This window comes from Gopherus flavomarginatus, chromosome 21, assembly GCF_025201925.1.
Source record: "Gopherus flavomarginatus isolate rGopFla2 chromosome 21, rGopFla2.mat.asm, whole genome shotgun sequence".
NCBI lineage: Eukaryota > Metazoa > Chordata > Testudines > Testudinidae > Gopherus > Gopherus flavomarginatus.
In genome coordinates, this window is record NC_066637.1 from 10,473,486 (window position 1) to 10,497,604 (window position 24,119).

The window sequence follows — 24,119 nt, forward strand, 5'->3', positions numbered from 1 at the left end:
GAGAATAAATGTAATGGCTATCAGCAGAATTTCTCTCCAGATCGGAAGAGGTTGTGTCACTGGAGGAATGGCTTAGAGGTGGAGTGTTTCCTTGATTCTTTTTTGAATAATTTGGCTGAAATTTTTTAAAATAACTAGTGGTTTTGAGGTGCCCCACTTGACACCTCAAAGAGGCCTGATTTCTCGAAGTTGGGTGCTCAGCTCTTTCTGAAAATCAGGACCTCTTTAAGGTATCTTAGGTTGGGCACCCCAAAATTGTGAATAAAACCTCAGGTTTCCCTTTATAAAATTCCAATAGAAACTTTGTATGTAAGTGTATCCTTTGTTAGTAATTGCGCTCTGGAATATATGTTTTATTCTTCACTGAAAATCTTTCATTATTTCTCAGGGCAATGTCTTTTCCGAAGCATCTGTTTTAAACCCTTTAATCCTTTGTTCGTGTTTGCCAAATGGAAAATAACAGTGGGGATAAATATTTTTAAACCTCCAAAGTTCACCAGCAAGAGATTTGGGGAGCAGGATGTGGGGGAGGGAACGTGAAACTCTAAAATAAGTCTGACACTGAAAAAGACAGTATGGTAAAGATCTACTTCATTCTAGGCCATGGAATCAGAGTGCTAGTTACATTTTGGGAAAGCTATTAATAGAAACTGTTGATAGATTTTTATTTTCAGTGAATAGTGAGCTAGGAATGCTGTGTGCAGTTGTGTTGCTGAGTGAATGTGTGTTAAACATCCTTGCAAAGAGGAGCCCATTGAGTGACTTTTTGCAGTCATTTTATCACACCGCCAATTATTCGTATTGTCACAGTGCTTTTTTTAAAAGGAAGAACTATTTCTCAACAGTGTCCATACAAAGCAATGATGTGAACGTTTATATACATTTTTACAAAAATCTAACACTGGAAACGGGCCATTTCTCACATGGTTTAACTTTTATAAATCAAGCTGTAAAGAGTTCTTTTCCTGTTAATAATGAACCATAAAATGTTTGGGAATTGATGGAAATTTATTTTTAAAAAAACAAATATATATTTTTGAATAATAAAATCATTTTTTGGCCTAAAACTGCCTTTCATTCTTTTTGTTTATCCTCTGTTTGGTGATTGCATTTAAATGGCACTTGTTCTTACAAAGACAGTAGGCCTATATTTACAAGAGTTTGAAGAGAATAGGTCTGAATTTTTGGTGTGAGTATTCATTTCGACTCTCTCAATTTTTGCCTGCCTAACCTGAGCCGTTTTAAAAGGACCAGGGTTTCAGAAAATGCTGAGCCACCCTCCTAAAAATCAAGCCCTTTTTAAGGTGTCAGATTGGGTTCCCAAAATCACTAGTCTTTGAAAACATAGGCTGTAATGTTCTGGAATCAGCTGAATGCTGCTTGGGGAAAATCGCCAGTGATGTATTGATTTATTCTATGCATTTCTGTAGAAGCCATCACCATAGTATAGGGTTGCTTAGTAACTTAGGTTCCAGTGAGTCAAAATTGTGTAGTTGAATTTTAAAATGAAATCTGCAGACTGTCTTCTACAGAATATGCTGTCTGCTGAATAAGAGAATTCCAATGCTGGGGCTGTGTTCTCTGTTCCCCTGTATTCCTAATGGCCACTGCCTAGAACCAGCCCGCTTCTTGGTTAAGTACCATCACTTGAAAAATGAAATACATTTTAATATGTTAGATTTTTCTTTCCATTAAACAAAACAAAAAGGTGTAGAACCTAGTTTGCGGGGGAGGGGGAAGAAGAGAAGGGAGGAGCGGAAAAAGAAACTGCGTCATTTGGGGATAGGGAGGCAAAACGTAGACATTTATGCTGTTGCCCCTTTTGGGCTCAGCAGTTTATCAATGTTTGGGGGGTATGTTGTTTTAATTAGGAGGAGAAACTGATTATACAAACCAGGCATTTCTTTAGTGCAATCCTGCTCATTTAAAAAGAGTGTACATAAAGTCCTGTTTCCCTGAACACAGTAGAAACAAAAAGCGGCAGGCTGTTTCCTTGCTCATAAATCCAAGTCTGCTTTTCCATCAGGTACTGTGCCCAAAAGCCTCTCTGCCTCTCACTTCTCTTTGAAGGCCACACTCACCACGGCTTTGCTGGTTTTCTGCCTCTGTTATATACAGATACTTACCTGAGCCAACCAATCCCCTAGTGCCAGCATTTTTCAGTCAGCCCCAGGGAAACTCCTCAGTCAACATGGCTTAATGAGGCCCATTGTTTTGGGTGGTGGCTTCCTCATGTTTGCAGTTATCATTACATAAAGATGCATTTAATTGCTCCTTACATTTAGCCTGAAAGAATGGTGCACAGCACACCCATCAGCTTTAACCAGGCCTGTGATTGTCTACAGATCAAAGACCTGCTTGATGGCAGCCAATGACCTCTTCCAGAAGAACACTATACCATCGGAAACACATATTCCATTAGACTGTGATATAGTCGCCGAATGGAAGGAAGCGAAACTTTCTAACTTGACAAAGAGCTACCTTCTGTGCTGTATCACCCAGGAGGATGGGTGACAAGTATGACTTCATGCTGCCTGGATTCTGGGTTGTTGTAGGGGCCAAAATGACCCTGGGGTAAAATTAGGGTTGTATTGCAGACAGGGTTCTCTGTAGCACCAAGTGCTAGGGGTACTTCCCCTTCTTCGCCCCGGACTCCCTTTAGCGTGCCTCTACGCCAAGGTTTACTGGGGAAGGCAGCGCAGAGCCCTTATAGCTGCCTTATGCTGTTTCTGCACTTGGGGAATTCGCCTCTGGTCCCTTGCGGCTCAGTTTCTGACTCTAGATGTTGATGGGGCGGTAAGTATGGGTCAGAATAGGGTCCAGAATTGGCCCCATAGTATGAGAAAATGTGGAGTAAAGGAACATTGCTGCACTGGCTGAGGTGGGGGGAATGATAGCCACATCCTAATAGCCCTTTGATGTCTCCCGGACTGATGTCTAACCATAACTAGAGCCACACATGAGCATCTCACGCACATGCTGAATGGAGATGGCAGCCTATTACATTAGGATTCAACAGAACATGTGTAAGTTAATACATCCAAATTGATTACTGAAAACATATGTAACAACTTGGCCACGCGGGAGAGATGTCGCTTCCCGGTTCAGTCACAAACGTTTTAAATCCTGTTTGGAAAGGCAATTCTTGCTCAGCACATATCACAGAAGGTGGATGCTTAAAAATACTAGCAGGGTTTTACCAAAGCCAGGTCTCCTCCCCTCCCCCACCATTCGCAGAGGCAGCAGTGATGGAAAGGATTGAAGCTCTGAGATGCTTGCCCTTAGTAGCATCTGAATCATTTCAGATATAAATGTCTCTTTTAATGGTCGCCTTGGCTTCTCCACAGTCGACGGCTAAGCTTGCCCTGCGCTGATCCGGAATTCCAGACTCCTCTCCTTTGTGATGATTTGATTTCATTTTTCCCCCAAAACAGTACGATTGAAAATGGATGTTTCATAAAAAGGGAAGGAGAAAATGCAGAACAAAGGAGGAAAAAAGTGATACCTCCTAGGAATCCCTTTGATTCTTAAACAAATCAGTGGATGGAATAGGGGGTGTGTGTTTTAAATGGATACAGTTCAGCCCAGGTCCTACCTCTGCAGAGCTGGCATGTTATCCTGTAGCAATGCAGCACCAGGCTTTCGTGCGGGAAGGCCTGTGCCCTTACAATGCTCCTTCCGTTGGGATGCACTGGCTCCCCCTTGACGAACTGCTCTTGGGAAAATTTCCTTGGAAAATATATCCCTATAATGTGCAGCACAGACATCACTTCATTTTTCCTTCATTGGGGCTCCCTTTTGTAGGCATCTACTGGTACACAAAACAAGCTGTGTCATGTGTGAATGACACTGGGTCGGAGGGTCATTTACCATTGCTGAGTTGGCCCCTGGTGCAGAGACCAAGGTGAATAAGCACCTTGGGGACATGCGTTTTGGGGAACACACTGTAGCAAAGCAGTGGAGCAGGGAATGCCGTATGTTCGAGAGGGGCTGGAACAAAGCTGTATGCTGAAGGGAGGGTCACAGTGTGAGCTGGCTCATTGAGAGATTTGGGGGTTCAGCTGCTTCACTCTGCCAGACTCAGCTCACCTCCCTCGGGGAAGGGAAAAAGTCCTGGGGCCACAAGGTAGAAGCTGAGTGGCTCAGAACTAGGCCTGCTGAGATAAAGGGCAGCCTGAGGGCAGGGAGATAAGGAGGTAAAGAGGCCCTCCTTTGTGGACAGCAAGCTGGGCTGGAGATTGGTGCCTGCAGGAGACCCTGGGTCAGAGGAAAGGGTGTGGTTGAGAGGTGGAAACTTTTAGGTTAAACTTTTATTTGCAAGAAATAAAATTCCAGCCCTGAAATAAAGGGATTACAATTGAGTGGCTACTGACTGGGCTTGATGCACTGGCTGGTGAGTTGGCCCGCTGGCTGGCCAAGGGGGAGAGGTGAAATGGAACCAACCAGGCCCCCTTATTGATCTCCTTGATGTGACGAGTTGTCTGCTAGAGCAGAGAAATAGGAAGTCAGGACTCCTTGGTTCTGTTCCCAGCTCCAAAGAGGGAATGTTGTCTAATGGTTAGAACCATGGGTGGCTCTAGGCATTTTGCCGCTCCAAGCATGGCAGGCAGGCAGGCTGCCTTCGGCGGCTTGCCTGCAGAGGGTCTGCTGGTCCCGCGACTTCAGCGGACCTCCCGCAGGAACGGGACCAGCGGACCCTCCGCAGGCACACCTGCGGGAGATCCACCGAAGCCGCGGGACCAGCGGACCCTCCGCAGGCAAGCTGCCGAAGGCACCCTGCCTGCTGCCCTCACGGCGAACAGCAGAGGCCTCCCGCCCCATGGCTTGCCGTTCCAAGCACGCGCTTGGCGTGCTGGGGCTTGGAGCTGCCCCTGGTTAGAGCAAGGGAAGGTGGCCAGGATGGCAGGGCACTGCCACTGATTCAGGGAGGGCAAGTCACCTAACTTATCTGTGCCTTGGTTCCCCATTCTGTAAAAGGGCTGTCGTCATCCCATAAGGTAGGCAATTTATTAAAGGCTTAGTGAAGGTTTGTAAAGTGCTGGATCAAGGGTGATGAAGGGAGAGCATTGTTACAGAGTCCTCGGGAGGTGTGTGTGTAAAGACACGTTCACCATAAAATACCAACCAAAGTACTGGAAGTAGAGGAGCAGCAAGCAAGATCTTTTGTGCACCTTGCCTGTGTATGTCCTGGCTGCTGAGAGCAGATGCAACTTGTTCATGACATGACGGTCAGACCGTCTATTAAACAAACCGCCCACACGCTGCAGTGTTATGACTTGCAGAGGGACTTTTTTACAGATGCTTTTCAAAGCCTGATGAGGCTGCAGCCTTTCTCTAGGCACTCTAGCCAAATGTGCTGTTGAGTCAGGCATCTCACCAGCAGGGGGTGCTCTTTCCTAACTCAGAGCGAGCAGGACGCTGAACCCGTTATTTTCTCAGCCCAAGGCTGCAGTGCATTGTTCACAGGCGATGCAGAGCACAGCTGTCTGCCCATCACTGAGAGCACGATTACTAGAAATAAACTCCTCCGAGCTAACCTGGGACACGTTTGCTTTAGTGGCTGCTCTTCTGTGGCAGGTCCCACGCAGCCCGTAAGGGGACCATTGACTTTCTGTGGCTCCCTGTGTTTCCGCCATCGTTCTGGGTCAGCAAGACCAGAAAATATTTTCTCTATTTCACATTCATGCAGACTCCCTGTGCACAAACAAGGAGACTTTGTGTGCAGGCTGTGACAGTGGGATCCGCCTCCTGTGCACAGACTGGTGATTGTGCTATATGATAATGGCCAGCGCAGCACTATATGCCCAGAGGATAAAGGAGGGACGGTTGTCTTAGCTGTTAAGGTTACTGCAATTGCAGCGGTGATGATTAAAACTGCGCGTTTGTAAAGGCGCCCTTCTCTGGAGCAGCTTATGCATCTAGGCCAGTGCCCCAGGAATGCACACCCATTGAGGGGTCAGGATGGGGTGTTCTGACTGCCGCCCATGCACCCTAAGTTTAACTGGACTCTCAGTGGCTGGATACCTGTATAAAAGATTATTTTAATCATCTTTGATGAGCATCTTTAGTGCAAAGAGCTTTAAGGCTCTAGATGGCCCATACCAGTGCAAAGCAGCCAGTGGCCATGTGGCGCCCTGTGCAAGCGGGGTGGGCCAGAGGAAACGGTGGTCCAGAACATACATGCAAATCCCAGCTCTTCTGAGTCGTTCCATAAGCGCTTTAGTGTCTGTGCAGAGTAGACAGGGGCTGCATTTAAAGTCTTGCTTGAAAAGAGCTTGTATGGAGCTTTGTTTATTTGCTTGGAAAGGTTGAAGTTCTGGGTTGAGCCTGTTGGGGTCTGAACCTGGGCCGCGCGGGAGACTGGCTGACTTAAAAGAGCAGGGATTATGTCTGGCCTGCAGGAGTTCCCCTGGGATTTGCCATCCTGACGCCCTCTTTTTTACTTCCTTCCCTATCACAATGACCCATCCTCTAGCTGAGGAGGGCTTGCTGATTGCATTATGAGCAGGCATGGCAGGAATTCTACCTCCTGGGGATGCTGCTGTTTTCATAACGTCTCTTTCCCTCTGTTCAACAGAGGACTAGGTTACTCTGGCTCCAGCGCTGTACAGCACAGACCCTCATTGTTCCGCCCGTCACATTGTCTCCCTAGATTCCCACATGCAGCACGTAGATGCTTCCGGGAGCTGCTCAGCCTCGCCGCTCCTGGGAACACCACAACTGTCCCCAGGCAAAAGGCGGCGGTAGGCTAGGAGAGATCTAGCTCCTTTAAAAAACGCTACATGGCTGCAGATTCTTTAAACCAGGAGCCAAAAGGCAAAGTGATGGGATTTATTTTAGATACAGTCTCCCAGCCTCCTGCTGAGGGAGTAACTCCTGCAGGGCAAAAGGACCTCTACAAATCATGTAGCAGCTTTCGGGCCAATGCTTTCAAAAGTGAGGAGTAATAGGGTTGGCCACTGGGCAGGGTTTTGACTTCCTGGTCCAGGCACTTGCTGGTTGACAGAAGATGTCATTTGCCAGGTTTTTTGCTCCATGCACATGCAATATCTTAACTACAGGCTGGGCTCTTGGCAGCTGGGAGTGCACCACAGTTACCTGGCTGGCCCCTAGGTATTGCTCTGCATGCATGTAGTGTGCAAAGGACGGACATCAGCTCATGGGGAAGTGGTGACCAGTCCCAGTCCTAGATCTTTCCAAATTTTCGAGAGCTGAGCCTCTTCCCCGCAGCCCTAGGACCTAGCCCCTCCCACACAGGGCCACCCAGGGGCAGGGTGCAAGTGGGGCCCTGCCCAGGTGGCGGTCCGGGTCTTCGGTGACGGGGGGCCCTTCAGTGCTGCTGAAGACGCGAAGTGACTGAAGGGCTCCCCGCCGCCAAAATGCTGCCGAAGATCCGAACCACCGCCGGGTGAGTACAAGCACCGCAGCTCCCCTGCTTTGCACCAGGCCCCCTGAATTCTCTGCGCGGCTCTGCTCCCACAGGCCATCCCCGCAAGTTGGGACCTGACCTCACAGCCAGTTTTGCTGTGCCTCAAAGGTGGAAACCTTATCAGTGATTTTTGGAGCCCAACATGAGACACCTTAAAGAGACCTGATTCTCTGAGGGCAGATGCTCAGCACTTTCTAAAAACCAGGCCCTTTTAAGGTGCCTAAAATCAAACATTGAGACACCCGAACGAACTAATATTTTTTTTAAATCTTGGCTTAGGCCGTGGGTAGAGCTGGAGAAGACCTGTTCAATCAAAGGGGTCCACTCCCCAGCCAAGGCAGAGTCTAGCTCTTCAAGCAGATTCCGTTTTAGTCATTGGGCAATGGGATTTGTCAATTATCCCCTTCCTCCATTTTTTTCATTCAAAATTGAAAGGTAGAGGGATTTAAAACAAAATAAAAAAAAACACCCCCTCTCTTACGAGCTGGTTGGATGTGTGTGTTAGTGATTCTAGCAAATAACTCAGTATCTTCATGGTCCTTGAGGAAGCAGGAGAGTTAAATGTGACAAAATTAAACTGTTCTGTAGAAGATGGAATCTCATCTGGCAGGAGGTTCCAAGGCCCGACTGCTCCCAGAGAAGGTGTCCATCTTCAGAATGGACTGGCCAGAAGTTCCAGAACTGTGTTTTGACTGTTTGCAATCTAGTGTTTCCTCCAATCCGTCTGCTCCCCTTACCCTGCAGTTTTACCCTTCCTTCATCTGTAACAAAAAGCTAGAGCTGAACGTTTCTATCACCACCCCATGCGTAACAATTCTCCAGCAATCTGCAAATCACAGCCAAGTGAACGCAAAAAGAGCAGGTCAGATCGAGGGTGCTTAGCTTGCATGTGCATTAATATCTCTCTGACTGAGACCCCCTGGAACAGAACACCCTGGGCATTCCCAGCCGTTAATCCAGAGATAAGAGTATCTTTTGGTTAGAAACAGCAGGAGACCTTCACATGCCAGGAACTGCATCAAAAGGATGTCCAAGGCTGTGAGACAATCCCTCAGAACAAGGAAACTTGCATAACAGGGCACAAGGGGATAGTGATAAAGCCCTCTATAGGGTTGTCTTTGATTTAAGAGCCAAAGACAGAGGACTTGGTTTTCTTCTCAGTAGCACAACATGGCTTGTCCACCTTGCTGAAAATAAAGCCTGTACAAGACACGTAACTCAACCCCCTTGTGGGGCCTGACTCTACTCAGGCCTCAAAGAACAAGTATCCTAGGACACCTTGTTTCTGTCTCTAAACCCACCCATGACTAGAGGGCTGCCCCCAAACTTTCTTATATTGCTGAAGTTAACAAGCTGCACCTGCCATTGTGAGTCAGCAGAATGTATCCCTCAGCTTTGGGCAGGCTTCTGAGTCCTGGTTACAGGGTGATTCAATGAAGGACCCCTGCATCCCTATGGGAGTGGGTGAGAGAGCCTGCTAATCACATCAGCGAAGCCCTCTTGAGCTCAGTGTGGTTGCACCAGTGTAAATCAGAGGAAAATTTAGCCCATATTGTCTACAGAATAAGAGGCCTCATCTGGCTGCTGTGTTCTCTTGCACTCTATCCATGCTCAGAGGCCAGATACTAAGAATAGGGCGTCTTGAAAGAAGGTAATAATTAATAAAGCTTCATTTACAAGGGTCAGCGTGAAGACAGCATGGTACATTATTATGGGAAAGAAACCTAAGTTCTCACACGGAGTAGGGGCTTATTTCTGCCTGCTGGTTCAGACAATCCTGATGGCAAAGTGTCCTATTTCGCACGTGAACTGGTGCAGCATTCTCCCTTCCAGGCTGGTGCCAACTGCTTTACCTTTGGTCATTCTGGGCAGTACTCTTTCAGCCTGAGGAGGGAAGGGTTTTGTGGTCATTAAGGAGCCAGACTGGGCCCCGAGACCTGTGCTCAGTTTGCACTCTGGTGCAGACTGTATATGACCTTGGACAGGTCATTTAATCGCTCACTTTAAAAATAATACTTCTTTATTTACCAGGGATATAATGTGCTCGCCACAAGGTAAGTGAGGGGGTGCATATTGCACCAATTTAAGTTTTGGAATGGATGTAAGGGTTAGCCCCATGTAGAATGCATTGCAACAGTCTAATATCAGTGGCCCCGATCATCAAAGGTATATAGCTGCCTAACTCCCATTGGTAGAGCCCTGCATGGATACAAAATTTGAATCCGTATCTGAGCCCCAAGCCGCAAACATGGTCCGCGCATATAAAGTGGATATCTACCCATTGGGGGTTAGGCACCTAAAGAGCCACTTTTGAGGATCTGGACCAAGTGACAAAGGCATGAATTGTCCAAGGCCCCACAGAAAACCAGTGGACAATCCTGGCATGCTGACTCCCTGTCTTGCTCTAAGCATGACAGTGCCTTCTACAGATAAGGTCCTACATTTAAAAAAGTGACTAGTGATTTTGGCTGTCCAACTTTCGACATCTTAAAGGGGCCTGATATGCACACAACGCTGAGTGCCCACCCTCTGAAAACCAGGTCCTTTTAAGGTGTTTCCAGTTGAGCACCCGAAATTCCTAGTCACTTTTTAAAATTTCAGCCAAGAAGCAGTGTCTGTTAAGAAGAGGTGGGGTGGAATAATTTCCTTAGCAGTCTCTATTTTGACACTCATGCATCCTGAAATCCACCTCTGCACACTCTGCGGGCCAGATGCATCCCCACTCTAACACTCCTGAAGTTATCCAAGGTACACCCCAGGGATGGATTTGGCCCAGGACATCAAGAAAGTTTTTTTTCCTTGGAGCTTGTACTAGGTTGGCCTCTCTAGTGGGTCTGCCTTGACCTCATCCTACAAGAGAAAGAGACCAGAACTAACACATCCTTCTTGTCATTTTGATACGTTTTGTGCTGCACACCCGGCAAGTGGCTTAGTTGAACGGGATCCCCTCATCTCAGCTGATAGAGGAAGCCAGACTAAATTTCAGCTCCTGTAGAGATTTCCCCCCCCTCCTTCTCTCCAGCAGGCAAAAGGACTAGTAGGGTCCATCATACAGATTAAGAGACTCTTCTAACAAATGCTTAGTGCCTTTTCCCTCTGCTCTCATGGTGAGTGTCTAACCTTTTTTTTTTTTTCCCTTCCAGTTAAAGCCTTATTACTTCCCTTTCATTGTCCAGTCTTCCATGGAGCTGGTATCCCCAGTACGTATATTGGGAGACCTGCCTATTCCACTGCAGAGCAGCTAACTGAGCCATGGCGTTCACAGGCAGATGGGTGGTGTCTTCCCTGTAGAATTCTTATTTTTGGGAGTCACCAATGACTTGGCCTCCTTCTCTGCAGGAGATGCAAACCTCACACTAGTTCCCAAGGCAGCATGGGAGCAGTAGCTAAAGGCTCCTTCGGAATCTCCATGCAAGAGCTTTTAAGTTCCCACAGGGGCATGGTCCCCCCTGTGGTGCTGCAGCGCTCTGTTGCCACAGCTGGACTTCCCCTGGGGCACCACGCACATGCAGTGAAAGAGGGACTTTCCCAAACCCTACAGTTAAGCATCAGTAAATCCAACTGGCTCTTTGTAAGCTCTGTGTGAGATAGGAACTTGACACCTCAAGCAATGGGTAGGGGGTCTTTGGAGATTTGCTCTCTAGGTCCTCAGTGTGACCGTGGATCAGGTCAGTAGTAGGTTTTAACCTCTTGATGGCTGTTTGGTGGCTTATGTGAAATGAGATGGTAGGCTCGTAGCAGACACTGTCAGTGGCAGCATCAGGAGAGTCCAATAGAAACCTGCGCAGTGCCACCTGTGGGACCTCCAGGTCAGGTTTGCAGGGAAACGTGCATTGCTGCTGCCCCTGCAGTACCTATTCTGTGGGCCAACCAAAGACCTCAGTCCTGATCCAACATCTTTCACAAGCGCAACATTCCAATAACAAATTAAACAGTGCCCCGTGGGTGACACAACTACAGCTTTCTGGGTTACAAGGCCATTTCAGCCTACGTTAACCTCCATGGGTCAGATACTCATTACGTTAAGACCCCATTGACATCTCTCTGATAGTCTAAAAGAGCCTTAAAATAGGTGTAATTGAGTGACATCTACCCTGCCAGAATGGCATAAAGAAGCCTCAGTATAAATGAGAATGATTGAGAGTGGGTTTGGTGTTTTTAAATACTCAAATAAAGATAGCCACAATACTGAGTGTTAGCATCCATGCCGCGATGTTCTGAGCAGAAATTTCTGCATGGAGATGTGTTCTGCACGTGGGGGAGGACAAGAGACATAAGAGACTTTTAACAGCTGCAAAGAATCGATGCCCAGACAAAGAAGGAGTTAGGCAGCGAGCTGTCACTGCAGTCCTGGCTGAACTGGGAGCTATTACACAGGGCAAAATCCTGCACTCCCTAGTCACTCCTTCTTCAGGCAAAACTCCCACTGACTTCAGCTGAGTGTGGACCTGCAGGGCTTGACCCACCACCTGTTCAAATAAAAAGTACACAGGGGAAAAAGTATGCATGTGAGATTTTCAAACCGGCTCAGGGCTGCCATGGAAATGAATGGAAAACTTCCACTGACTTAAATGGGGGAAGAGTCAGGTCAATACAAAGTGGTTTTGAAAATGCCACCTACCTATATATTTTTAACATTTGTTTCTCCCTTCTCTCTCCTGCAATGTAGTGTGTTAAAGGACTTTGTGCTTTATCTTTAAATTTCCAGGTGCTACTAGACAGCTAGAATAACTACCTTAATGTCATGTGAATGTACTATACTTTTAAACTCACCTAGTTACCTTGAAGTAAAAGCTATAGTGATTTGTCTCCGCTAGGATTTTATAGTGGGATAGCTAATGTTAGTTCTCCCGCTGTGAAAACCCTCTCCTTTGTTGCAGCAAAGACAAGCCTATGATGTGCATAGAAAGGAATCCCCTTACTCGTTTCTGAACTCCAGTCATCACTAAAAAGAGCACAGCAACACTAACAGGAGACAGGTTTCAGGAGAGAAAGTTTTCTAACTTCAACTGCATTTAGGTAGGCAGAACGCAGTTACACAACTTGAGTATGAGTCTTAGTTAAACAAAGGCTCTGCAGTGTAAAGGTGCCTGAGCATAGATGAGAATTAGGCCCTTTCAATTTAGCCAAGACTTTTCTTGGGAAAAGTGTCATGGGATCTTTAATGACCACAGGCGGTCAGGACTGGATTTGAATGTCTCAGCTCAAAATCTACCACCTTCTGCACCAGGATGGGGCACCGGTTCAATACTGAGTCGGCTGGCAGAGTGCCATCTACTGAATCATTCCTCCATCATACCACTTCCTGCACCACCTAGGTGGCCGTTGGAGGTGCTCCGTTCAATCCTGATCAAGTTCAAGCTTGCCTAATTTATGAGAACTTGTAAGTTCACAGTCCTAAGTGATATGGTTACAAACAGACCTTTTGCTTGGGAATACTAAAAATGCACCTCTTAAAAGGAGACCCACAATTTCCTTTCTGGATAACCTAAAACCGATAGAATTGTTTTCATGGTTTATTTTTTAATTAAATTGTTTTGTTTTTTTAATATACCTTCCACTAAAGTGTTTGCCACTACTAGTCAGTTCACAAACAAAAGCAGAATTGGGTTTATTTGTCCACAAATAAATAAAAATAAACAGTGTATAAATAATAATAATAATAAAAATGCTTTGTGCATTAATAACCTAAGGTGTTATTTGTAACATAGGTAAGGAATTAGACAAGTAGAATTTTCACCCTGCAGTGTTGCCAACTCTCATCCTATTTGGTATTTTTCTCAAAGTCCCAACTCCTGGAATCATGTGAGTAGGTGTGAATCTCTGCCATTTTTTTTTTTTTTAGGTAAGCTTCTAGCTTTCATGGCTAGAGTGAAAAGCTTGAAAACATGTCCTGAGCGTAACCTAAAGGGTCAAATACGAGAACGCAAATAAAAAGAACTGATAATTATTTTTCAAATCTCATTATTTTTAAGCCATTTTCCTGATTTTTTGGGGCCTGACTTGTGGCCCGTGAATGCTTGGGGCTGGCAGTATGCACTGCAGCCCCCATCCTGCAAACACTTCTGCATGTGCTCAACTTTTGCTACCAGAGGTGTCCTAAAGAAATCAGTAAAACTAGTCAGGGTAGTGTAGTTAAGCACCGTGCATAAGAATTTACAGGATCTAGTGCCGGGGTTCTCAAACTGGGGATTGTGACCCCTCAGGGGGCTGCGAGGTTATTACATGGCAGGTCGCGAGCTGTCAGCCTCCACCCCCAAACACCGCTTTGCCTCCAGCATTTATAACGGTGTTAAATACAAAAAAACTGTTATAATGTATGAGGGGGGGTCACACTCAGAGGTTTGCTGTGTCACCAATACAAGTTTGAGAAACACTGATCTAGTGCTTTGGGTTGCAAATTCATCGGATCTGTTAGTAGGGTGCCTGGCACAATGGCCTTTTAGACACCAACACAATCCAGTAATAATCTGGATTTACATCACTTCCTAGCCCCTGATCCTACCCCCGACTCACAGCATAGGAACGTGCGGCTGGAGGAAAAGACCTTGAGAAAACCATCCAGCCCCCTGCACTGAGGCAGGACCAAGGAAACCTGGCCCTAGACCACCCCTGACAGCGGCTGGTCCAACCTGTTCTGAAAACCACCCAAGGAAGGGGATTCCACAGCCCCTTGGAGGCCTGTTCCAGAGCCTGAGAGTGAGAAAGTTTTTCCTGATCTCTTTAGCTGGGGGCTTTTCTCACCTCCGGACACGCAGTTCTGCTGCAAAGGGCAGAAGCAGCAAAGCGGACCTTGGGCAGCGGGCTTTTCCTGCTCCCAAGCTCGGCCGCGGGTCCCCCCTCCCCGCCGAGAGGAGGGGCTGGGAGCGGGGAGGTGCCAAGCGGCAGCTGGGAGCTATTTGGCCCATGTGATCCGGCCGGCCGGAGCTCTTCGCGTCTGGCGCCCAGGAGGAGCCCGGCTCCAGCCCTGAAATTGTCCGGGGGGGAGTCACGCGCTGCCGGGGTTTGCAGGGGGGGCCAGCAAGGCGGTGGCAGGAGGAGCCGGGCTTGCGTGCAAGGGGTGGGGCCGGTTTTCCCCTCGCATCCCAGCGGCCCGGCCTGGGGAGGACGCGGACGGGGAGCCCCGAAGAAACCTGCCCCCCCTCCCCGAAGGAGCGGGGAGAGCCTGGCCTCGGCCGCTGCCATGCTGCGGTGCCGCGTCCCGGGGCGATAGGAAGCAGCGCTGCTCGGGCAGGAGGGTTTGCATGGTAAGAAGCGGCGCTGGGGCTTGGGGGGTGGCGGCCGTGCCCTCTCCCGCGTCCGGGGGTGCAGGCGGCGCCCGGCTCCGGGCGGGCCCTGGGACGAGCCACAGGCTGCTCTGCAGGGCGCTGGCTGGGGCGGGCAGGGAGCAGGGCGGCTGGTGGGTGCCCCGGGTGCAGCCAGGCGGCTGCTGGGGCAGGGGCCTGCCCTGAAGCTGCTTGGGGGCGGGATGGGGAGTCCCGGGGGAGTAACGTGGGCATCCCGTGCCCATCTCGGGAAACCCTTAGCAGCCCGGGGTAGGCGGGGTCGAGCCGGTCGGCTCCGAAGCGGTTCGTGTTCCGGCCCGAAGGGGTTAATGGAAACTTGGCTAGGGACTGGTCCTCACTTCCCACCTTCTGCGGCTTCGGTTTCCTATGTAGCGGCCCACGCTAGGGGTAGAGACAAGTACCTCGCCTGTGTGCCGGCCCCTTCTTTCTCCTCCTCCCCCAAAACATCCCGCTTCGAGGGAGCTCTCACCTGCTGGAGCTTGTGCTGAGACGGTAAATTCACTTTCCTGCTCAATCTCCTCTTCTGGCCAACAGTCAGTATTTCATTCCTCCCCCCCACACCTCCTTAAGATGCAGCCGCTGTGCAAACACTGGCTGTTGAAAACTTTACTTGGGATGAGGATTTCCCCCGCCCTCAAGTTCATGGCAAAGAACTTTTTTTCTTCTAGTAACTGAACTAGCTCAATGCAAATCTTCAAACAAACAAACCACCCGAAAACCAAGCAATACACAACTCTGATTCCTCCATGCTTTATGCCCTAGTTTGTGTAGCTAATAGGGGCTGTTGTATCTGAATTGCTCTGTTATAGTATCTTCACCCTAGGGCAGAAGTGACTGGCGGTGTCCTTTTCATGTGAAAATAAATGAAGATTAGCTGGGGCAATCGCAAGTGCCAGTTGTCACAGAGCTGTCAGCCGGGGACCTGGGCAAATGCTTTATTTCCTTTATCAGACAACCCAAGTGATTGGGATGCAAGGAAATGTTTAATGGCCAGAGGTCATCTGCTGTAGCCGTGTGTGAATTTAAAAGGCAAACAGCGATAAGGTGGGTCGATTCAGAGAGTTAAACTAACTAAGGAGATAGGTTTGTTTGTAAAGTGTGTGCCTTTACAGTGCTGCTCTGAATGGTCTTGGGAGCACACCCTGCAAGTCTAATGAACATGGTTATTTTTACAACATGGTCATCTTGGTAGTATAAGATGACGTCAGCCTAGTTTTAAATAGCTGGTGTCTGTCATTTCCATGACAAAATACTCTTGACAAGTAAAGATGAAATGCAGTTAATTTGAGATACCAGGTGGGTGAGGTAATATTGGGCCAACTTCTGTGGGTGAAAGAGACGAGCGTTTGAGCTTTCACAGAGCTCTTCGTCGGGGGGTTTCCTAGTTCGTTTGACATTTGTGGCTTCCTGACTGAGCCAATGGCTAATGAACAACCTGACATGTCATGAGCTGCACCTACACCTGGTGTTCATTGTAAATGGTCTATCTTCTGTCCTGCCTAAAGCATCCTTTTGTGTCATACTTAAGGCTGGTCTACACTGGGAACTTGCATTGGCACAGCTTGTGTCTCAGGGGTGTGAAAAATCCACGCCCCTGAGAGACATAATTATACTGACCTAAGCCCCTCTGTAGACAGGGCTGGATCCATGGGAGAATTGTGGGAGAGGTTTCCCACTACTGTTTCTGGTGTAGTTGTCTACACTTGAAAACCCTACTTACAAGTATAGACAAGCCCTAAGTGATTGTAAAAATGGCAACAATCAACCTTCCTGAGGGGGAATGGAGCTTTTTACTCCTATCAGCGATACAGGACAGAGACAGATAGAGGAGGGCAAGAGTTGATTTAAAAAAAATATATATATATATATATATAAATATTTTTACCCCTTTTGTTTTGCCTCATCCATTCAGAATGTGACCTGCAGGCTCTGTAAGAGAGAAATACTGCTTTAATTTATAGATTTGCAGCATTGCTGTAACCATGTTGGTCCCAGGCTATGAAAGAAACAAATGAGAGAGAGAAAAGACCTTCTGTTGGATTAACTTCTGTTGTGGAAAGAGCAGACCTGAAGAAGAGCTCTTTAGAGCTAGAAAGCTTGTCTCTTTAACCAACAGAAGGAGATTGCCTCACCCAGCTAGTCTCTCTAATTTATACCCTGCAAGTTGAAGGCCTGATCGTCTGAGCAGTCCATGTGCAGAATTTCCATTCACTACAAAGGAGGATCTGAGTACATGGGACTGTAGAATGAGATGATGGATGACAATGGTAGGGGTAGGGGAGGGATAGCCCTGTGAGCAGAGCCAGTTGATATGAAATGCATTGAGAATAAGATGGAGCCATTCCACTACTTACAAAGTAATCTAAAAGTAAATGGCACCTTCAAGAGGGACTTAAATGTTGATACATGCAAGACTCTTTTCCCCCTTGATAGGATGACCTTTAAATGCTAAATTCACTGAACTGCTCCGTCAATCTGCCTGTCCGTGTCTTGGCTGTTCTGGCTTTATCAAGAACTAAGATGATTGCTATATTAAGGTGTAATTTATTCCTCCCTCCTTCTGCCCATTAATCTTTTTTTGTATTGCAGAGGCAATGGGAATGATAACTGTTTCACAGCAGAGTATTCCCCTGGAGGGAGATTGTGCTGGTGCAGCTTCGTGCATTGTCTCTATTTCTTCAGAGATCACTGAAGTGCATTATAATGTGATTGGGAGTTTGTGTGTGTTTTGGATCCCATATGTTGGATGTGTCTAAGCTGTGGTCTGATTTTCCAGGAACTAATTTGCTGTGATGCTGTATTGTCCTCCTGTGGAGTCAGGTGGCTTCACATGGATCCTGGACAGAAAAGGAGTTGGTTTAATATTCAGTCCCTCCCCTCAATAAGCTATAAATGATGCGCTTTAAAATGGACTGGTTACGAATTGATGAAGGCATTTGATTTGTAGTTGAGCCAGTTAGTACACTGGAATTCCTAGCCCTGTGGATTTGTACGTAAGCTGCTGCATGCTGTGGGGCTAACACTGCATAAACTGAGTAATTTTCAAGTTCAAGGAGTCTTGCATTTAATCCAGTAAGTTTTTATTTATTTTATTTTCATAGTTCAGTGGTATTTATAGGGGACCCTGAGGGTACCTTTATTTGTATTAGTGTTTGATTCATAGTTCATAGGGGAGGGAGAGGGGAGTAGAATTGTTCAACATTTCCCCCAGAAGTGTTGAGGAAAAAATCCCATCAATCATGCACTCAACTTGATGTAATTATGACTGACAGTCTTTTTAACTTTCAAGACTCACAGTTTTGTCTCCATTTCTTTTATCTGATCTCTGGTCTAACACTGCAGCATATTGTACTTCTTGTCACACTTTTCCATGGGTTTTTGAAAGTGAAATGAAGCATGGCTGCTGAGGACAGGGTCCCCATTGTCTCCTGCCCCGTGCAAAGATGTGGGCTGCTTGCCCTGGAGGTCTTGCTTGTCTTGTAAATGTAGCTGAAGATGCAGCTGATTCTTCAGCTGATGTGATGCTGTTCATTCATGGTCGCTGCATTTGCAACAAAGAGGGTAGCAACAGCTTCTCCCTCTGTGTGTGGTGGCAGGGAGGGGAAGGTATTGCATATCTGTCTAGGTTCGTATGGTTGGCTGATATGGTGAGCTGTTGGATTATTCAGTGCTTACCTGCGCTCATCCTGCACCAGCAGCACTTACTCCACAAGTAGCTGGAAGTTAGTAAGAATGGAAGCAGGTTCTGACTTGGAACTCTAAACCAGCCTATTTGTCTCTCCCTTGGAAGCCAGGCTCAACTACTCACACCTGAGAATGGAACAGGGTTGGGGAGGAGATGAGCAAGTTGCTCCCAGTCCTCGAGGGCTTGGTTAGACGAGGGAGATCAGTGCCAATGGGCGTGCATCAGCGAGGCTCTTTTAGTACAGCTATGCCAGTGCAAAGCCCTAATGTAGATGCTGCACCTGTGCAATTTACACCTGGTGTTCAAAGGGATAAGTCACAGCAGTGTAATAACTACAGGAGAAGTTTGCAATGATTTGGTGCAAATTTCCCTGACATAGACATCACCTAAGATGGAGACCTGTCCAGTGGGCAGCCCTGCTCTTCACGTGAGCAGTCTAATAATGGGAGAGTTATTTAATCTCTCTCGCTAATGGCTCCTGTAGAGTGCTGGGGCAGGGCACTAATTAGACGCCAGCTGTATGATGAGCTCCTGAAGAGGTTGTTCAATCAAGGGTAATGCTCATGGGATATAAAAAGTGAATAAGTGTCTGAGAACGGAGGCTTCCAAACCGTGGTCTGCGGAGTTCTTGCTGCTGGTCTTCAGAGTTGGCTCATGTCAACGTGTGCTGACTCACTTCCAGCTACTACATTGTGTCAGACAGCCGACTACTTCCCTAAGGTTGCTCTTCCATGTAAGCAATTGCTGAGTTACCACAAAGATATTATGCTGTTGCACATAGGCAAACGGGGGAGTGACACATGCTATTGCTTGGGTCTGTCCAAGAGACTCTGTTTTTGTTGAGATGCAGTCCGAAGTCTGGAGACAGTTTGAGAGCCTTAGAACAGGAGTGGAAACCAACCCAGGGCAAGCTTTTGCCCAGTGATTGTAATTATCTTAAAGCCTACTGGCCCCTTCCACTAATGCCACAGGAAGCATTGCTCTATCAAACCATGTCTTTCACTGGGGAGAAGGTGGGGGGAAGAATATGGGAATACTCTTCCAAAGAAAGTAGCTAATACGTTTTTTGTATTAGTGAGACCTGCCTATCTGAGCTGAGTGGCTTGCTGGAGATCTTGGCAGCTGCGTGATTGAAGGAGACTTTTGTGTGTAGAAGGATGTCTCTTAGGGACAAATTATGGTGTGTCATTGAATTAAATGTAATAGAAAACTGTTAAAAATAGAACAGGAAGTCTTGACACTTAGGGTTGGGGGAAAAAAAAACTCCACCGCTGAGGCTGGATGAGAACTTAAGTAATGGGATATTTAAGACCACAAACTTTTTTTTTAGTGTGCAGTTGTGTCAAAACAGCAGAACACCTAGTTCCAGTGTGCAATTAGGGGATGGATCCTAGTAGCCAGGATCCCTGGGCTCACTTTGAAATGTGCAAGTTTGGCATTATTGACTTTCTCAGTTTACAAATAATTGTACAAACCACACCAAGATGGGCACGAAATACCATCGCTGAAAGCAAAAACTCTTTGTAACAAAGTCAGGGTGGGCGCACGGCCAGACTCAATACAGATGTTCCAGGCCCAGAATACTGAACAATCTGCTGCACTGGCTTCCGGCCCCTGACCACATCAGATCTGAGCTCCTGTCCTTCACTTTCAGGGCCCTGCACAATCTCTGCTTGAACTTAGGCTGTGCTTTCACTGCAGAAAGGGTGAGTGTGACTTTGTTGGCTACCCTGATGCAAAATAAAAATGTAAAATCCCAAATGGAGACAAGGCACAAGTAGTTACCTCGATTATGGCAAATTGAGGTCAACCCTACTTAATCTCCCTCCTGCTGCCTTCCATCAAGCTACCTTGATGTGAAAACTCTTTTTTGCTTTTTGCAGTGAAGACACCCTCAGGTTCCGTGGCTTGTTTTCAGCTTAGCCTCTTCATGCTGCCCCTCTGTTTGGAACTTACTCTCTATTTTTGTAGGGACTAGCTCGCTTTGCTCTCTAAAGCACATCTTACACTAGTGTAAATGAATGGCCATTTTAATAGCCCCCCCCATCTCCTCATAAGTTAACCAACACATTTCAATGACCGGGGAGTAAGGTGACCAGGCAGCAAGTATGAAAAATTGGGACAGGGCGTGGGGGTAATAGGTGCCTTTATAAGATACAGCCGCAAATATCAGGACTAGCCCTATAAAATCTGGACATCTGGTCACCCTACCGGGGAGAGATGCATGAATGTAGCCCGGCACGTTTCTTTTCTATGCTCAAGCAAATCTGTGCTTGTAAGGCCGAAAGCAAAACTTGAGTCACTGTTAGAACTTGCTCCCTCCCTTCTGTCAGAGTCCGATCTTAGTGGCTTTTAAAGCCAAGGTAGGGTAAAGCAGCAAGTCCTGCATAGCCACGTGGTATCAGATCACAAGACCATCCAGCAGATAGCATGTGCAGTAAGGCAAGTTTAGGGGAATTAAACGCTGGGAAGCTTTCACACTGTGTGAAATACAAGGAAGGAAACTGGAACATCTGGATTTGGCTATTATATGTCTAATGGAGGTTTTGGGTCACATGTCACATTCCTCTGACATGGCTCTATCTGTTACTGCGCTGTATACTCGGGTGCCATTCTTCAAATCTAAATGAAGAGGGGGAAGAGCTGAGAGCTAATTAAGGCCCTGGTGAGCTCTGCATCTCCTCACTACTGGTTAAGTGCATAGGCCTGGGAGGATCTCCCTCTCCTACCCCTGCCAAATTGGTGTGTCTTGCTTTGTCCCTATATAACCGCATTGTGAACTCTCCTTTCTTGGCTGGAAGGAGGCTGCTTTGTGCCACGTGGTCACAGTACGAAGAGTTTTCTCAGCTGAATGAGGATCAGATAGGCTTCCAGGTTCTTTGCCCATGTGAAAGAGGCACTGGAGGCTCAAGACAATAGGTGCTGTCCTTGGTACATCTTCTTAAATAACTCTGGTGGTGGAGCTGTAAGTGGGGGTTGAGATGTGTTATGCAGTTGTCCTGTGTGTGTGATGGTAATAAAAATGGGAATTTCGATAACTGCCTCGCAAAAGATCTGGATGCAGAGGTGGGATTGTATTAACTTGGGGGCTTGTAGCCTCCTTGACGCGTGGGTTCCGAAGTGCTGAAACTGCCCAGAGGGTTTTCCCGGATGTGAGGGGCACGATGAGAAGGAAAGAAGGTTCTCCTATGTTTAAAGCATCCTTTAGGACAGAGGGCTTCTCTTTTACTGGGAGGGGATGGGAAGAAGTGAAGATCTGGTCTAAACTCAGTTTTCCCAGCATAACTATTTTGGTTAGTGGTGTGACCTTCATTTGACCAAAATAGTTGTACCTGTACAACTCCTAGTATGGGCACTGCTATATTGGTATAAAACTACCTTGTATTGGTGTAACTTATTCTGGCACAAGAAGGGGGAGTAAACTTAACTGGAATAAATCACCTTTATGTTATTGTAACTGTGCCCACGCTGGGGTACTGCTTTAACTGTACCGATATAGTTAAAGCAGTACAACAGTCGACAAAGCCATGGATAATTCTGATTGACACAGGGTTCCTGGAACCCACTTCCTTACTTCATTTTGATGAACAGGCCTTGTGTTCTCTGGATACTACGATAAAAACTGACCATTCCTCTTTCTAGCCACCAGGCAACAAATAAGAATAAGTCCCTTCTCCTTCTACGAAGATCTTAAAGATTTAGGAAGTTATTTCCAGCAGAGCTGGTCACGTGTGACTTTCAGACAAGGTTACAGCTGCTTGATTACTTAGCAATCATTTATTTATAGGCTAATGGAAAGAGCCATACTCATTTACCAGTTTCAAGTTATCCTGATGGATCGATTATTCCCACTTCCCCCCACAAAGAGCTTCCTTCTTTTGGTTTGATTTGCCTAGATCTTCATTTGAAATAGTTGTCGGTGGGGGGGCACAGGGTTAGAGCCACTGAAAAATTTATAGCTTGATGTCTTTGTTAGAAGCAAAGCCCCAGCAAACTGTGCTGGGGAAGGAACATCCTTGTGGGTGCTGGCTGATAACTGAATAGGGATAATAGCATTTTGCAACAATAACTCTCTGGAATCTGAAACTGAATGGAGAGAGATGGTTGAATTTCGTGTGTCTTTGTTGGTGGGTGGGTGGGTGGGTGTAAGCCAGGGCCTGGGTGGTGCTTGTGTTTCTGTGATTCTCTGACAGTTCTCTATTCTTCTGGGATTTTGTTAACCTTTATCGGGTTCAGCAGCAATAGCCAATGCTGGTATCTATGTCTTCTCTCCTTAATGGACACTGCTGCCTTCAGCAGCTCACTTAGCACTCATGGGCTATAAATAGCCCGGTTGGTGGGAGGCTGCCAGGGTCAGGGAGCCATTTACCACCGCAGTAAAAGCGGTGATAGGTGTGATCCCTTCTCTCTATATATTGCTCAATCTTATCACTGGGACTTTGTTTTAACAAGAATGCTTCTCTGCTTTCACTTAAATCTTTTGGAAATCCTTGTGTGGACACACTTAGTTTGGCTTAGGTTAAATCAGTTAGGAATCTATTTAAGCTGAAATAAGCCACCCCTAAACTGAAGAGTGTGTACACACAGGGACTTGCCTGTTAAACCGAGGACAAGCTAGCTGCCAGCAAAATGCGGTGAGTCTGTATATTATCCCATTCATGAGGACTCTGGCACATGTTGGACAAGCAGTTGTTTGCTCTCTGCTGAACCTTGGACATGGTTGTGAGGGAGTGAAGAGTGCTAAAATGGGCTGCAAACCAGCTCTGTCCTGTTTAGAGCAAGTTTTTAAAAATAAGCTGTTGTTCCTAATAGGTAGAAATGCTGTGTAGCCATTCTGCGTGGGAGGGAGAGTACAACAGTCGGGGGGCTATCTGCATGGCCCCTCCTTGCCTCAGAAATAGGAGGGGTTGGGAAGTTGTTTTACAGATGGGAAACTAAGTCTTAATAAGTGACTTGCCTGACTTCACACAGGAAGTTTGGCAGAGCTGGGAATTCAACCCAGATCTGTCCAGGCCCAGACCCCGTCCCCTACCTTAAGTGCAAGACCATTCTTCCTGTCTCTGACACCCCCACTCTCGCAAAAGAGGGGGATGCTATTCAGAGTGCTCTACTGACTCATGACATGCACATTCTTTCCCAGCGTCCAGCTCTTGCTTAGTCACAATAATGCTGCTTGACTCCTCCTCAGCTTTAAGCATATGGCAGCAATTTGCTCTTCCAAACACTTCATCATTTTGCTTGAGTCCGGTTAGCTTTAAACCTACCTTCCCTAGTTCTGGCTTGTCCAACAGTCTCAAATAGATGGAAGTTAAGTGTGTAGCCATATAGCCAGCTCAAATAGTTCATCAGGTCAACCTTTCAACCAAGCAGATTTCAGCCTGGTCTGACCAACCTTCCGCCTGTGAGACACACCTTGCAATGTCATGAACAAACCTTATTGAATTAAGTTTAAGTGTCTTAGGAACTCGTATTGAAAATGCAAATGTCTGTATTTGTTGTAGGATTGTGGGCAACCTCTCTAGGAGACGTGACCAGTGTAAACCCTTGGGAAGTGTTATGAGCTTCAAAGGACTCGGGGAAACAATGGGCTAGACAGACCCTAGGTATCCCACTTTGCTTGAAGTACTTGGGAGGCAGAGAAGGTAACTTCTTATCTCTGGAACTGCTCCCTGAGGAGAAACCCATTGTCTGCTGATCACTCCTTATGTGCAGACAAGAT

General features: G+C 46.9%; 1 protein-coding gene across 3 annotated transcripts in view; it reads left to right on the top strand.

The window, feature by feature from the left end:
• The first annotated feature begins 14,356 nt into the window (after positions 1 to 14,356).
• The window catches only part of SPSB1 (splA/ryanodine receptor domain and SOCS box containing 1), a 69,377-nt gene continuing 59,614 nt past the window's right edge, over positions 14,357 to 24,119 (top strand). For all 3 annotated transcript variants that reach the window (XM_050931445.1, XM_050931444.1, XM_050931442.1), the window contains exon 1: positions 14,357 to 14,676. The gene's annotated coding sequence lies outside the window, so the exon portion shown is untranslated. The remainder of the gene's footprint in view (positions 14,677 to 24,119) is intronic.